This window comes from Sinohyriopsis cumingii, chromosome 18 (genome assembly GCF_028554795.1).
Source record: "Sinohyriopsis cumingii isolate HCF-2022 chromosome 18, ASM2855479v2, whole genome shotgun sequence".
Taxonomy (NCBI): domain Eukaryota; kingdom Metazoa; phylum Mollusca; class Bivalvia; order Unionida; family Unionidae; genus Sinohyriopsis; species Sinohyriopsis cumingii.
In genome coordinates, this window is record NC_142978.1 from 8478265 (window position 1) to 8490830 (window position 12566).

General features: G+C 40.0%; 1 non-coding gene across 1 annotated transcript; it reads left to right on the top strand.

Annotated features, from left to right (window-relative positions):
- Positions 1-11075: 11075 nt before the first annotated feature.
- On the top strand, positions 11076-11238 carry LOC149776039 (U1 spliceosomal RNA). Its single transcript, XR_016416407.1, has one exon. It is a non-coding gene; the product is annotated as a U1 spliceosomal RNA (small nuclear RNA).
- The last annotated feature ends 1328 nt before the right edge of the window (positions 11239-12566 follow it).

Consider the following 12566-nt stretch of genomic DNA (forward strand, 5'->3'; position numbering starts at 1 on the left):
TCATCACAAGAGAAAAAGAAAGTGAAGACAGAAGTGAAACAAGAACCGATATCCCCTGTTCCGACATCCTCCTCTGCGACACCTATTGCTGGTCGCACACGCAAAGCATTGCAATCCAAGAAAGTACCCCAAGAGAAAAAGAGTAGCATCTTCCAAGAGTGGGTGCCTTATTAACACACAAACACAAAATGGAAAAAGTGTTAGCCAGCATTTACTACGATCCCTCTCATCCTGCAGTTTACGCAGGAGTTCAAAAATTGTATCGTGCTGCCAAAATGCGACTGAAAAGTCTCCGTTTACCTCAAGTGCAACGATGGTTACAAGAATAAGCTACCTTCACTTTACACAAACCCATTCGACGCAAGTTTTCCAGAAGTCGCACCCGAGTGGAAGGCATCGATCATCAATGGCAAGCCGATTTAGCCGATGTTTCTCATTTGGCCAGCTACAATCGTGGCTACAAATATTTGTTTTGTGTCATCGACGTCTTTTCCAAATTTGCCTGGGTCGTGCCCTTGACTTCCATATCGAGCAGCGAGTTAGTGCGAGCCCTGCAACGAGTGTTGAAATAAAGTGGTCGTCACCCTCTTCGATGGCAAACGGACAAAGGCACCGAATTTCTGAACCAAGCTTTCCAAAAAGAATTAAAGAAACGTGACATTCATTTTTTTACCACTGAGAATCCCGAAACCAAAGCCAGCATTATGGAACGTTTTCAACGCACTTTGAAAGAACGCATGTGGAAATATTTTACGCATCACCACACTCTGAAGTACATCTACATCTTACCGCACCTGGTGCAAGCGTACAACCAATCTTACCATCGAAGCATGGGACGTGCCCCGCAAGAAGTGACTCTCGAAAACGAAGTGCTGGTGTTTGAGCGCCTGTTTGGTGCGTCCCCGACGAGGGCTGCCCCCAAGAAAAGTGGAGTGTTGACCGTAGGAGAGTGGGTACGCATTGGCAAAACCAAACGCACTTTCGACAAAGGTTACTTACCTAAATGGACGACCGAATTGTTTCGTGTCACTGGACGAGTGCATGGCCGTCATCCTGCCGTCTATAAATTGGAAGACATGAACGGAGAAGTGCTTAAAGGAACGTTTTACTTACCCGAGTTACAACGTGTCACCAAAAAAGAAGACGACGTGTACGACATCGAAAGCATTCTCGAACGCAGAACCCGTAAAGTGGGCAAACGACGTGTCAAAGAAGTCAAAGTACGTTGGAAAGGATATCCACCCAGTTTTGATTCTTGGATCGACGCTTCGCAAGTCATCGACTATAAAAAGAAGTGACCATCATGCCCTTTCACACAGACGCAGCTACGTCGACCACTCCTTCACCTAGTTCTTCTCTGCAAGATTTACAAAAACAACCCTTATGGGTGTGGTGTGGAGAACGTGTGCCTAAAACGCAAATCGTCTTTTTCTGCCAAATCTTCGTGGTGTATTGTGTCATCGGGGCAGCCATTGCCAATTTGAGTTTGCAACAAGGAGACAAACAATTGTGGACCATTTTATTGAGCAGTTGCATCGGTTACCTGCTTCCCAATCCCTCCCTGAAATTCTCCTCGAACGGGAACCACGGGAACCTTGTGTCCAGTGCCAGTGCCAGTCACCACTCCAACAACAACAATAACCCCATTTTGAGCAGAGACTCGCCTCTGACGTCCAGTAACCCCTCGGACAGCCACAGAACTCTGGAATTATGAGTCACGAAAACCAATTTTACTTAACCTTACCCAGTGACAGTTCCATGGAGGTGTTTCCCAAGAACACATTGTGCTGTTACACGGCCAAATTACCTCAGACCATCCCATTAGATCACGAAGCCCATTGGGAAGTGGCTTTAGTAGAAATCATTCACCCGACCCAAGTCCTCAATGTCCTTCCCAATCAAAATTTTTTTTGATGTAGAAGTTCATGACGAACAATTGCAACGGCAAATATGACAAGAAAACCCCTGGCACAAAAAATCAAAAGTACACCACCTATCACTTGTTCGTTCCCCCAGGCTTTTATTTTAGTGGTCAACATTTGGTGAGCACCATAGCCTCCAGGTTTAATGTCGTGTTTCTGAAAGCTTTGGAAAGTGTCAAAAAAAGTGTCACCATGGAATACCACAAAGCAGCTCGTCGCTTCTTGATGAAATTTGATGGGAGTAAAATCGTGTCCATTTTATTTTGTCCTGAATTGTTTGACATGTTGGGCGGAGACATGGACATGAGAAAGGCCATGATGAAGAAAAACGAATTGCCAGTCATTTACGACAACGAGTCTTTTAGCAAGTTATTTCGTGCCCCGGTAGAACTGAACCAAGGACTGAATTTGATGTTTGTGTACTCCGATGTGGTGGAGTATAACGTGGTGGGACACACCTCTGTGCCGTTACTGGATGTCATTCCTTTCAAAGTGGATTCTGCCACGGTCACTAACGAGGAAGGTGGAAACACTTACCACGTTCACCGCGAATTTGTACATCCTCACTATTTGCCGGTCAGCAAGTCGTATTTGGACACGGTCAACATTGCTATGAAAGGAGATCTGGGACAAAATATTCCATTCACCAAAGGAAAAGTCACGGTGAAACTCCATTTTTGAAAACGGTTCTCCCACGATTCGTAAGTCATGTATCCAGTGTACCGAGCGGTTGCTCGACAACGAGGACACGGTTTAGGAGATATGTTAAAATCGGCCTTTCGTTCAGTGGCCCCGGTGTTGAAACCGATGGTGACACGTGGATTGCACGCCTTGAAAGATGCGGCACTGACACAAGGCAAAGAATTTCTCCAAAATGTCATCATCGACAAACAAAATCCTAAAGAAGCCTTCATGAGGGCAGGCAAAAATGTATTGCTGAAAACGGGCAAAGACCTTTTGGGCCGACGAGACACACCTATAAATGCCCTGCACGCTACCGAGTCAGGCATTCAGCAAGGACAAGGTAGAAAGAGACGACGAAGAAAACACCCTTTCACCAGACTTCACACGTCTAAAGCTAGAAAGGCAAAGAAAAGAAGAACCGTTCGAGACTTAGACGTTTTCGATTATTGAGACACAGAACAAAATGATGCACCGAGAATCTTGCGCTTGTTCCAAGTCGGAACTGGATGTGTTTGCCATGCCCCCCACCATGATGACGATGCAAGAATCCCAGTGGGTGGAATTTCATCCCGTCTCCTCTTTGACGGAGTCCGCTCCCATCGAGTTTGAAATCAAAGGACAACCCGATGATTACATCGATCTGAATAGCAGTTACCTGTACTTGAAAGTGAAAGTGATCAAAACGGACAACACCAATCCAGGAGGCGATGCTAGAGTAGCTCCTGTCAACAATTTCATGCATTCCTTGTTCAGCGAAGTGGACTTGTACTTGAATAACAAACTGGTCATCAGCAGCATGGATTCTTACCCATATCGTGCCTACCTGGAAAATCTCTTGACGTACGGAAAAGAAGCCAAGAATACTCATCTGGATGCTTGCGTGGTATCGAAACCTGACATGGCAGATGTAGGCACGTTTAGCGACACAGTCCTGACAGAAGATGACAATCCTCACAATGTGGGGTTTAACGACCGTCGTAAGAAAATTCTGCAAGGGCGAAGTTTAGAACTGATGGATCGTTTGCATTTGGACATGTGGTTACAAGAAAAGTATTTGCTGAACGGGGTGAATATCCGTCTGAGACTGAATCGTAGCAGTGCCGCTTTCCATTTGATGGCCCATGCCAATGAATACAAAACTATCATTCAAGAAGCCCGATTTTACGTGCGTCGTGTGGAAGTGTTACCTAAAGTGGGAAACGACGTCAGTCACACGTTGAGCAGAACGACCGCCAAGTATCCGATACGACGCGTAGAAGTGAAAACGTTCACCATTCCCGCTGGACAACGATCTATGATCGAAGATCATCTGTTCCAAGGACAGTTACCCAAACGTTTGATTGTTGGTATCGTCAGGAATTCAGCCTTCAGCGGAACCCACGATCAAAATCCTTTTGAGTTTCAACATTACAATGTGTCCAAGATCGAAGTCAGTCGCGACGGCAAGACCTTGTGTACCCGACCCTTTTGAGCCCAACTTTGGTGTCGCGAAGAATTATTTGAGATCGTACTTGTCCCTGTACGAAGCCACCGGACAGTTAGGAACCAACACCAGTCACGGTATTTCGTACGACGATTATGCATGAGGCTACGCTTTGTGGGGTTTTGATTTCACTCCAGACCAAGGCAGCGACGAGGGACATTTCCACCCTATAAAATCGGGTCAGATTCGTGTGGAACTTCAGTTTGCAAATCCACCTCCAGATCACACAGTGAACGTCATCCTGTATGCAGAATTTGACAATACCATAGAAATCAACAGTTTGAGAGAAGTCATTCTAGACTATTAGAAGCCATGGAAGACTGTTATCCCTCTTTACCTAGTGGAGAAACTTTGAAGATGGAATGTGAGGAAACTGTGGAGGAAGAATCCCAAGACAAAGACGAAGAAGTTGTCATGATGGTGTCAAGATGGCCAGAACAAGAAGCCCATTTAGTCTCCTGTTTTGCCAAACACTTGGTCGAAAAAATGACGGAATTGATCAAGAAAGATTGCTATGGATGTCAAAACGATCATCCCAGTCAAATTCAACACGATAAATGCCTGATGCTGAGTCAAGAAGAAAAAGTGAACGAGTATCTGGAGGAAGCTTGGAGTCTCATCTCAGACGAAGTCGTGTTGCATCAGTGGTATAAAGACTTGCGTGAACATTCTTGTCCACCATTAACCACTCAAGAGATCCATCGTATCGAAGATCTCCTGAATCAGAGTGGGGAGACGAAGCGAAGAAACGGTTATTTGTCAGACATTTTCAAGCAAAAAGTCAGGATCGAATTGATGACTTATTATTACCTGTGAAGAAGAAAAAAACACACAAAACATGGATACCTGGGAACTTTATTACCTTTTGAACCACAGTTCGTACACGGCTTCTTGGAATCCTGTCGTATGTGCTAAAGATGAACTCCCTCATCGCAAACCTCAAGACCATCTAGCTTATGTGATCAACACGGACGACAGTCATCTCCCAGGAACCCACTGGGTAGCCGTCTACTTTCCTCAAGAAGGATGTGTGGAATATTTTGATTCGTATGGATTGCCCCCTTTGGAAGACGATATCATTGACTTTATGAGAAGAAATGCTCAGACCACCCGATTCAATAATGTGAAATTACAAGGCACAGATTCCTTGGTGTGTGGACAATATTGTATGTATTTTCTGCATCATCGCAGCCTGGTTTATTCCTTAGAACATTTAGTGACTCATTTTGATCCTCGTTCTTCTTCTAGAAACGATGTGAAAGTAGATCAATGGTTCTGTGACCATTATGCTTATCTTTTGTCTCAAGCTAGGAAACGTAGTGTCCATCAATGGCCTAATGACTTCCAACGGTGGAAATCACAATTTCATTCACAACGTTGTCAGCCATGTCCAAAATAATGTGTGAGTTGGAAAAAAAAATGTTTGTCATTTGAAACAAAATGTTTGATGTTATATTGTTGGATTATTGTTAAAAATGTTAGAGTTGTTTGTTAGTGTTAAGTGATTTTGAATAAAAAATGTTGTGTTTTGAAAAAATGCCTTGGTCTTTTGTTTGGCTATAAGAATTTTGATTCATGCTCTTTGACTTCTTACTATCCCTCTCATGGCACTCATTGAACGTTCCGGCTCGAAAACCGTGGAGGGATGTTTTCTTTCACGTCCGCGCTTTGACTTTAAAGCCGGGGTAGTGTGAATATAAACACTGACTCTTTTTATTTGTGTGAGTGTGTGTTTTTTATGTGTGTGTGTGTGTGTGTGTGTGTGTGTGTGTGTGTTTGTAAGCGCTCACGTACGTTTGTGTGGATAGTAGATTATTGGGTTATGTAAGAGCTTAAGTTGGTTTGTGTGAATAGTAAATTAAGGTTTCATTTTAATGCTTTGCGTGTGTGGATAGTAGATTCGGGGTTTGTTTATTGCTGTTTTACGTATGTGGATAGTAGATCATATGAAATGAGAAAAGTAGGGGATGTTTTCCTTCACGTCCGTGCTTTGTTTGGTTATGATCTAGGTAATATCAATTTTGTTTTGGGGGATGTGTTCCATCACGTCCGCGCTTTCACTATAAGAACCCACAGTATTAGTCGTTCGCACCATTCTAAGGAATAAACAAAGAAGATGGAGGTGACAAAATTATTTAACGATTTGAGACACAGCTATTTTTGGATCATGGATGGGACTTATATATTAGAAAGATTGAATAAGGAAGGAAGATTTGAAGGTAGCCTGAACAATGTGAAGAGTCTTGGAGAAGCAAAAGATCAAATGGGGGAATGATTGAGGAAGAAGTAGAAAGAATCAGAGGATTCATTGACCCACCTTACGTGAGAGTAGGTACTTTAAAGGAAGCCTTGGATCATATCATAGAAGTCAGGAGCTTCCAAGAAAATAGCTTTCATTGGACTGACTGGTGGTACGTAAAGTGGGGTTGTAACCAGTTGATAAAAGCAGAAGAACTAATTAGAGAGGTAATGAAAGTAGAAGTGATGAAGATAAAAGAAAAATGGAGCAAAGAGAGAAAGGAAGAAGAGAATAAGAAGAAGAAATTAGAGTTTGAAAGATTAAATAACAACTGGATGAAGATCCAACAGAAATTTAGAGAGATGGGCCATCCTGACTGGATAACAGAGGAGGAGAAGAAGAGGAAGAAGAAAGGAATTTTGGGAAAGATAAGGGGATGGTGGAAGAAGTGGAGGAGTTAGAAGAAGAAACCCAAAGGCCCTTTTCAGGGTCACCCACATTTCTCGAAAAGAGATCGACTTTCAATTGCCTACCCCCCCCCTTTTTTTATTATTTTAAAAAAAAAAAAAAAAAAAATCCCATGTTCAATTCCCCTTGTCCCTAGAATTGCTTTTTTTCTCCCATGTTAAATTTCCCTTGTCGCTCAACAGACCCACGATTTATTCCCCATGTTAATTTCCCCTTGTCGCTCAACAGACCCAAACTCTATTCCCCATGTTAATTTCCCCTTGTCGCTAAAGTGGCCCAGGGGTTTTCGTAATGTTAAATTTCCCATTGTCGCCAAAGTGGCCCAGGGGTGTTTTTAATGCTAATTCCCATTGTCGCTAAAGTGGCCCACCTTACTACTTCTTTTTTCAGAATCAGAATTTGCATCGTATACATTAATAATGCCGTACGAGATACTATTAAATACTGTTAGATCTAAACAAATTAATATACCTTCAAAAGTTAGTGTCGAATTTAGAAAGTCTATTTTGGGTGTTAAAATTTAGTACCACGACTCTACGTCATCTGTTTGTACCGAAATTCCAAATAGCATTAGGACACTTTGATTTATTTTGAATATCGTTGGCTGAGGATTAGCTATCAATATGGTTTTCTTGCAAAAGTAAAATATCAATTTGGTGGGACTTAATTAAAAAATTAATTTCATGCAATTTACCACAAGCATACTTGTGGAGCCCTTTGCCATTGAAACTAATACTATTTGTAGTTATTATATTGCTAAATGATGCAAGTATCAAGTGCAAGGTTAAAATAGATCAAGTGTTCAGTGAGCTTTCATGCTCGGTACGTACACGAGCAGCCAGCATGCTAGAAATATTGAAAGTCGTGATAAGCTGGTGGAAAACAAGCACAATGCTCAAAGAAATATGGTCTAGCATTAGTAACGGACAAAAAGCTGGTCCAGTTAGTGTGTGTGTGTGAATTTGATTTTTAATGAAGCTTTAGAAAAATTTAAGTCATTTCGCTACGATGTCTGCAGTGTGGCAGTTTATTGTGATGTCTGGCACTGGGACAGCATGCCGCAGACATGTAGCATGATGTCCCACCCAGTCTCATCATCCTGACACCAGGCCGACCATACCTAACACTAACCACTTATTGCTGAGCGCAAGCGAGGCAGCTGTTAGAACTATTTTATATGTTTTTGGTATGACTCAGCCGGTGATAGAACCCACGACCTCCCGCATCCGATGCGGACGCTCTAACCACTAGGCCACCGGAACGGTGTGGTCCAATGAGAAAGTTGCCGTTGAAATTTTAATGTAGCATGTCGAGAAATCCATTATCACGTGTTGGATCAAATTACATGTCCTTAAAGTTCTATTTCCTAGATCGAGATTTTAGATTTATCTGTTGAATTAAACAGTAGTGGTTGAAAGTTTTATTTTCCATGTCGAGGTTTTAGATTGTGTCGTTCGAATTAGACAGCTGTGATTGAAATGTCAATGTCGTACGTTGAGAATTCCTAATTCACGTATTGGTTCAAAGAGTTTATGCCTAAAGCTTCATTTCGTATGCTGAGTATTTAGATTTCATCTTTTGACTTCACAGCGCTGGTTGAAAATTCGATGTCCAGTTTCGAGTTTTTAGGTTGTATCTTCTGAATTACACGGCGGTTGTTGAAATTTAAATGTCGTATGTCGAGAGTTTCTATCTGACATGTTGAATCATATTGATTGTGCTAAAAGTACCAATTCGTAGGTTGAATTTTTAGATTGTATCTGTTGAATTAATTACACAGCGGTTGTTTATTGTGCTTTGTCATAATTGCTGTTTTTATATGGTGAAATGAGGTGTTGGTGTTAAAAGTAACATTACACAATGTCCACTTTAACAATTCAAAATAATATCGAGTATTAAGATACATCATTCGTGTATTCACTCAGGGGACGTCCATTAATTATGTCAACAATTTTTAGGCAATTTTTTTTACTCCCCCCCCCTTGTCAACAACTGTCAAACTTTCAGTGACTCCCCTAATACAATTTACCCGCCCCCCCCCCCCCCCCCCCCGCCTTACAAACTAACAATATTTAATACGGCTGGCTTTTATGTTAAAAACAGAATTTTGGAAATTAAAAGGTCTACAAATAAATTTTAATACATTTTTTTAAAACTTGTTTAACAGATTTCAAATTGACTATAACACATTGAATTCATGAAAAAATCGAGAGTTTATATTATAAAACATGCAAATGGGGGGGGGGGGAGGGGGCATTTGCCTGAAATGAACAAGAGTCTGTTATCAAAGTGTACAATATTTGTAAGACACTAAGGTTACTGCGTCTGGTTGAAGAAGTTGTATGCTTGTATAGGCTACATAATTTATTTTATGTATTATGTTAAAGATGACTGTATAATAGTCAAGCTCTCAAGTTTCCTAGGCTCAGTTATCCATCCTTGGAGGGATAGCTCATGAACTTCAATATATATAGCGGGGCCCCGAGTGGCCGAGTGGTCTGAAGCGCTCTTCGTTACGAATCACTGCCATCTCACCGGGGTTTTCCCGGGTTCTTCCTCCACCATTAATATTGGCCGCCACGTATAGTCTATCGTGTGCTGAAAAATGGCGTTAAACCCCACAACAACAACAACAACATATATATAGCATCTATACATATAACATAGATGCTATTTAATAGAAGTCCATGGATAGCTATACTAATTAGATGTCTATGGCTCAGTACAGTCTTTGAATTTAGTAACAGCTTCCCTTACAAATCTGTCTACAGTCTACAATCTACATTGAATAAAAACAAAATATGATGATGCAAGACTATGACTTCCTTGGCAAGAGCTCAACCGGTTTAGGATTAAACTGGTGGGCTGTTGACGGGCGGGCGAGTGTGTGCCATACCAACGCACCGACTAATTTCCTATTTTTTGATTTATTAAATTTATTGTAAAAAATAACATTGTTGACGTCAATTTATCTTGAACTCCCCCCTCCCCCATGTCAACAATTGTCAAACTTCTTCAAACCCCCTCCACCATTTTGTTAACATAATTAATGGACGACCCCTTATGAGGCGCCATTACATTTCAAGCATTTACCGTTTGAAAGTTACCATTTACAGGTCGAGAATTATTGTAAATTTCTTCGCCATAGGTCGCTCTCGTGAACCGAACGCGTTATTTTCAGACAAGGAGGCTAGGAGGCTGCTTCTCGTTGCTGTGAAATTCAACAGATGAAATCTAAATACTCGCCATATGAAATTGAACTTTCGTCACAAACAGTTACATTCAACGTTTGAATTAGAAATTCTGGACATATGATATTGATATTTCAACCACCGCTGTGTAATTCAAAATATACACTAATGGTCGACGTAGGAAACAGAACTTTAAATCAACATACCAGATTTGAAACTCTCGACATATGACATAAAATTTCAAAACAACCGCCGTGCAATTCAGAAGGTACAATCTAAAAACTCGACGTTGAACATCGAACTTTCAACATAAACTCTTTGAACAATACGTGAATTAGGAATTCTCGACGTACGACTTTGAAATTTCAACCATCGCCGTGTAATTCAAACGGCACAATCTAAAACCTCGACAGAGAAAATAGAACTTTCAACCGCAACTGTTTAATTCAACACATACAATCTCGACCTAGAAAATGGAACTTTAAGGACAAGTATTTTTGACACAGCACGTGAAATTAGAATTCTGGACAAATGACATTAAAATGTCAAAGGCAACGTTATGATTAGACCAGCTTTTGTCCGCTACGGCGCCTCATAGATAACACTAGCGTGAGAAACAAATTTGCGTGCGTTTTCTCTGTTTTGAAGGACTAGTAACCTAGCCATTAAAGTTTTGTTGTTTTGTGTTATTTAGCAAAACATAACACTCCTGTACAACTATGTAAGGTGCGGTCTGTTTCCTCAGTAACCAAAGCAGTTTTATTGTACACGACTTTTAATATAACAATATCTGATACTGAGTAACATTTTGTTAACGGCGTTAACTGAACTGAACGCGTTTTGGCCGATTTGTATGCGTACTAACAATGTAAGGGAAGTTATCGCGGAACCCTTAGTATTAAGATACTATAAATAGTAACATAAGAATTATTAGCACTGTGCGGAGTCAGTTTGATATAATTTTTGTTAACTGCGTAGTATTTGATAATATTACCAAGTATAATAGAAGTTTGCGTGGAGGAAAGAGAATACAGCTATCCTTGACTAACTTTATAAACTATATAGTAGGACTTTAAGTATACCAAATCATACTTACCTGGTTCAGGAGATACCGTGATCAGCGAGGCGGTTCTCCCAGGGTGAGGCCTTTCCATTGCACTTCGGTCGGGCTGACCCCTGCGATCACCCCAAATGTGGGTGACTCGGGGACGTAATTTATTAGTGTGGGGTCTGCGTTCGCGCTAACCCTTTATCAAAACAAAAGAATAATGTGAGCAAAATATTTGCTCATATCTATCTCCAATTAGATAACAATGAAGGTTTTCTGGTTTAAGCCATGCTACTATGATCGACTTCAATTTAATATTGGAGCAACGAAGTACACTCAATGTTGGGGATCGGTATCAGGCAACCAGTGCTCTACCTTCAAGACACGGAGTATGTAATATAATCAAGAATTCCAAGAGGAAGAAATGGTAAGAATTCTATATTACTTGTATTCAGTATTTTGTAATATCACTTAGTCAGTGTATCACATACATACACCTTATACTGTAAGCCTTTGTTTGATATATATATATATATATATATATATATATATATATATATATATATATATATATATATATATATATATATATATATTCAATAACAATAAGTTAAGTTCAATAACAGTGCTCTCTCCAAGAACCACAAATCAAGAAATCCAGAGTTATTGTCGCTTTAATTCTCATGTTGGTCATTTATTTGTCTAATTGCCACAAGAACTACTTAATGCATGGTATTATCTATTTATGTATATTAGAAGTGTATCATCATTAGATAGTAGTACTATACTGATCAATGTATATTAGAAGTAACATTGATAGAGACTATGGTAATTAGTATATATGTTTGTAAATGAAGATGGAAGGTTATAAAAGCATTTAATCATACAATTCATCATAACTGACACCAGCCTTGTGTAAATAGCATTCAGGCAACAAGTTGAAGCAATTGATATAATGGTCATATATGTTTGTAGTTTATATTTCTGTCCATCTCTCATCTCCTTGATAAGTCATAATTGTAGTCTTTTATCTTCCAAAATTCTAACTGTATATTTTAAGTAAATATCTAGCTTGATTGAATATTTGACGTCAGATAGTTAAATACTTTCATTCTTTAACAGGTTTCCGTCTGTTTACCATCAATGGAGTCTCTAACTTTCAATAAAATAGAAGATGGAACTTTCATAATAAAAGATGATCTTGTAAAGTTCTTTAAATCAACTATTCGATTCATGAAAAAATATAAAGATAATCCAGAGAGAAGAAAAGAAACTGGTTTCGTTGTCGTCTTTCGTTCGATATATGTTTCATCACTATGATGACTTCCAGGTTTGCAAAGTTGTATGTGATGACTTTTTAGAACAACAAACAGTCTGAATCTTCAAACAAATAGAACAAATCAACATGGAATCTTTATCAACAACTAATGTCTGTTGAAATTTTAAGTGTGGGTGTCTATGAGGAAACAATTAAAAAGCTACAACTTGAGGGGCTTAAGATTCCATCTTTAATTATTGATAATAAAACACA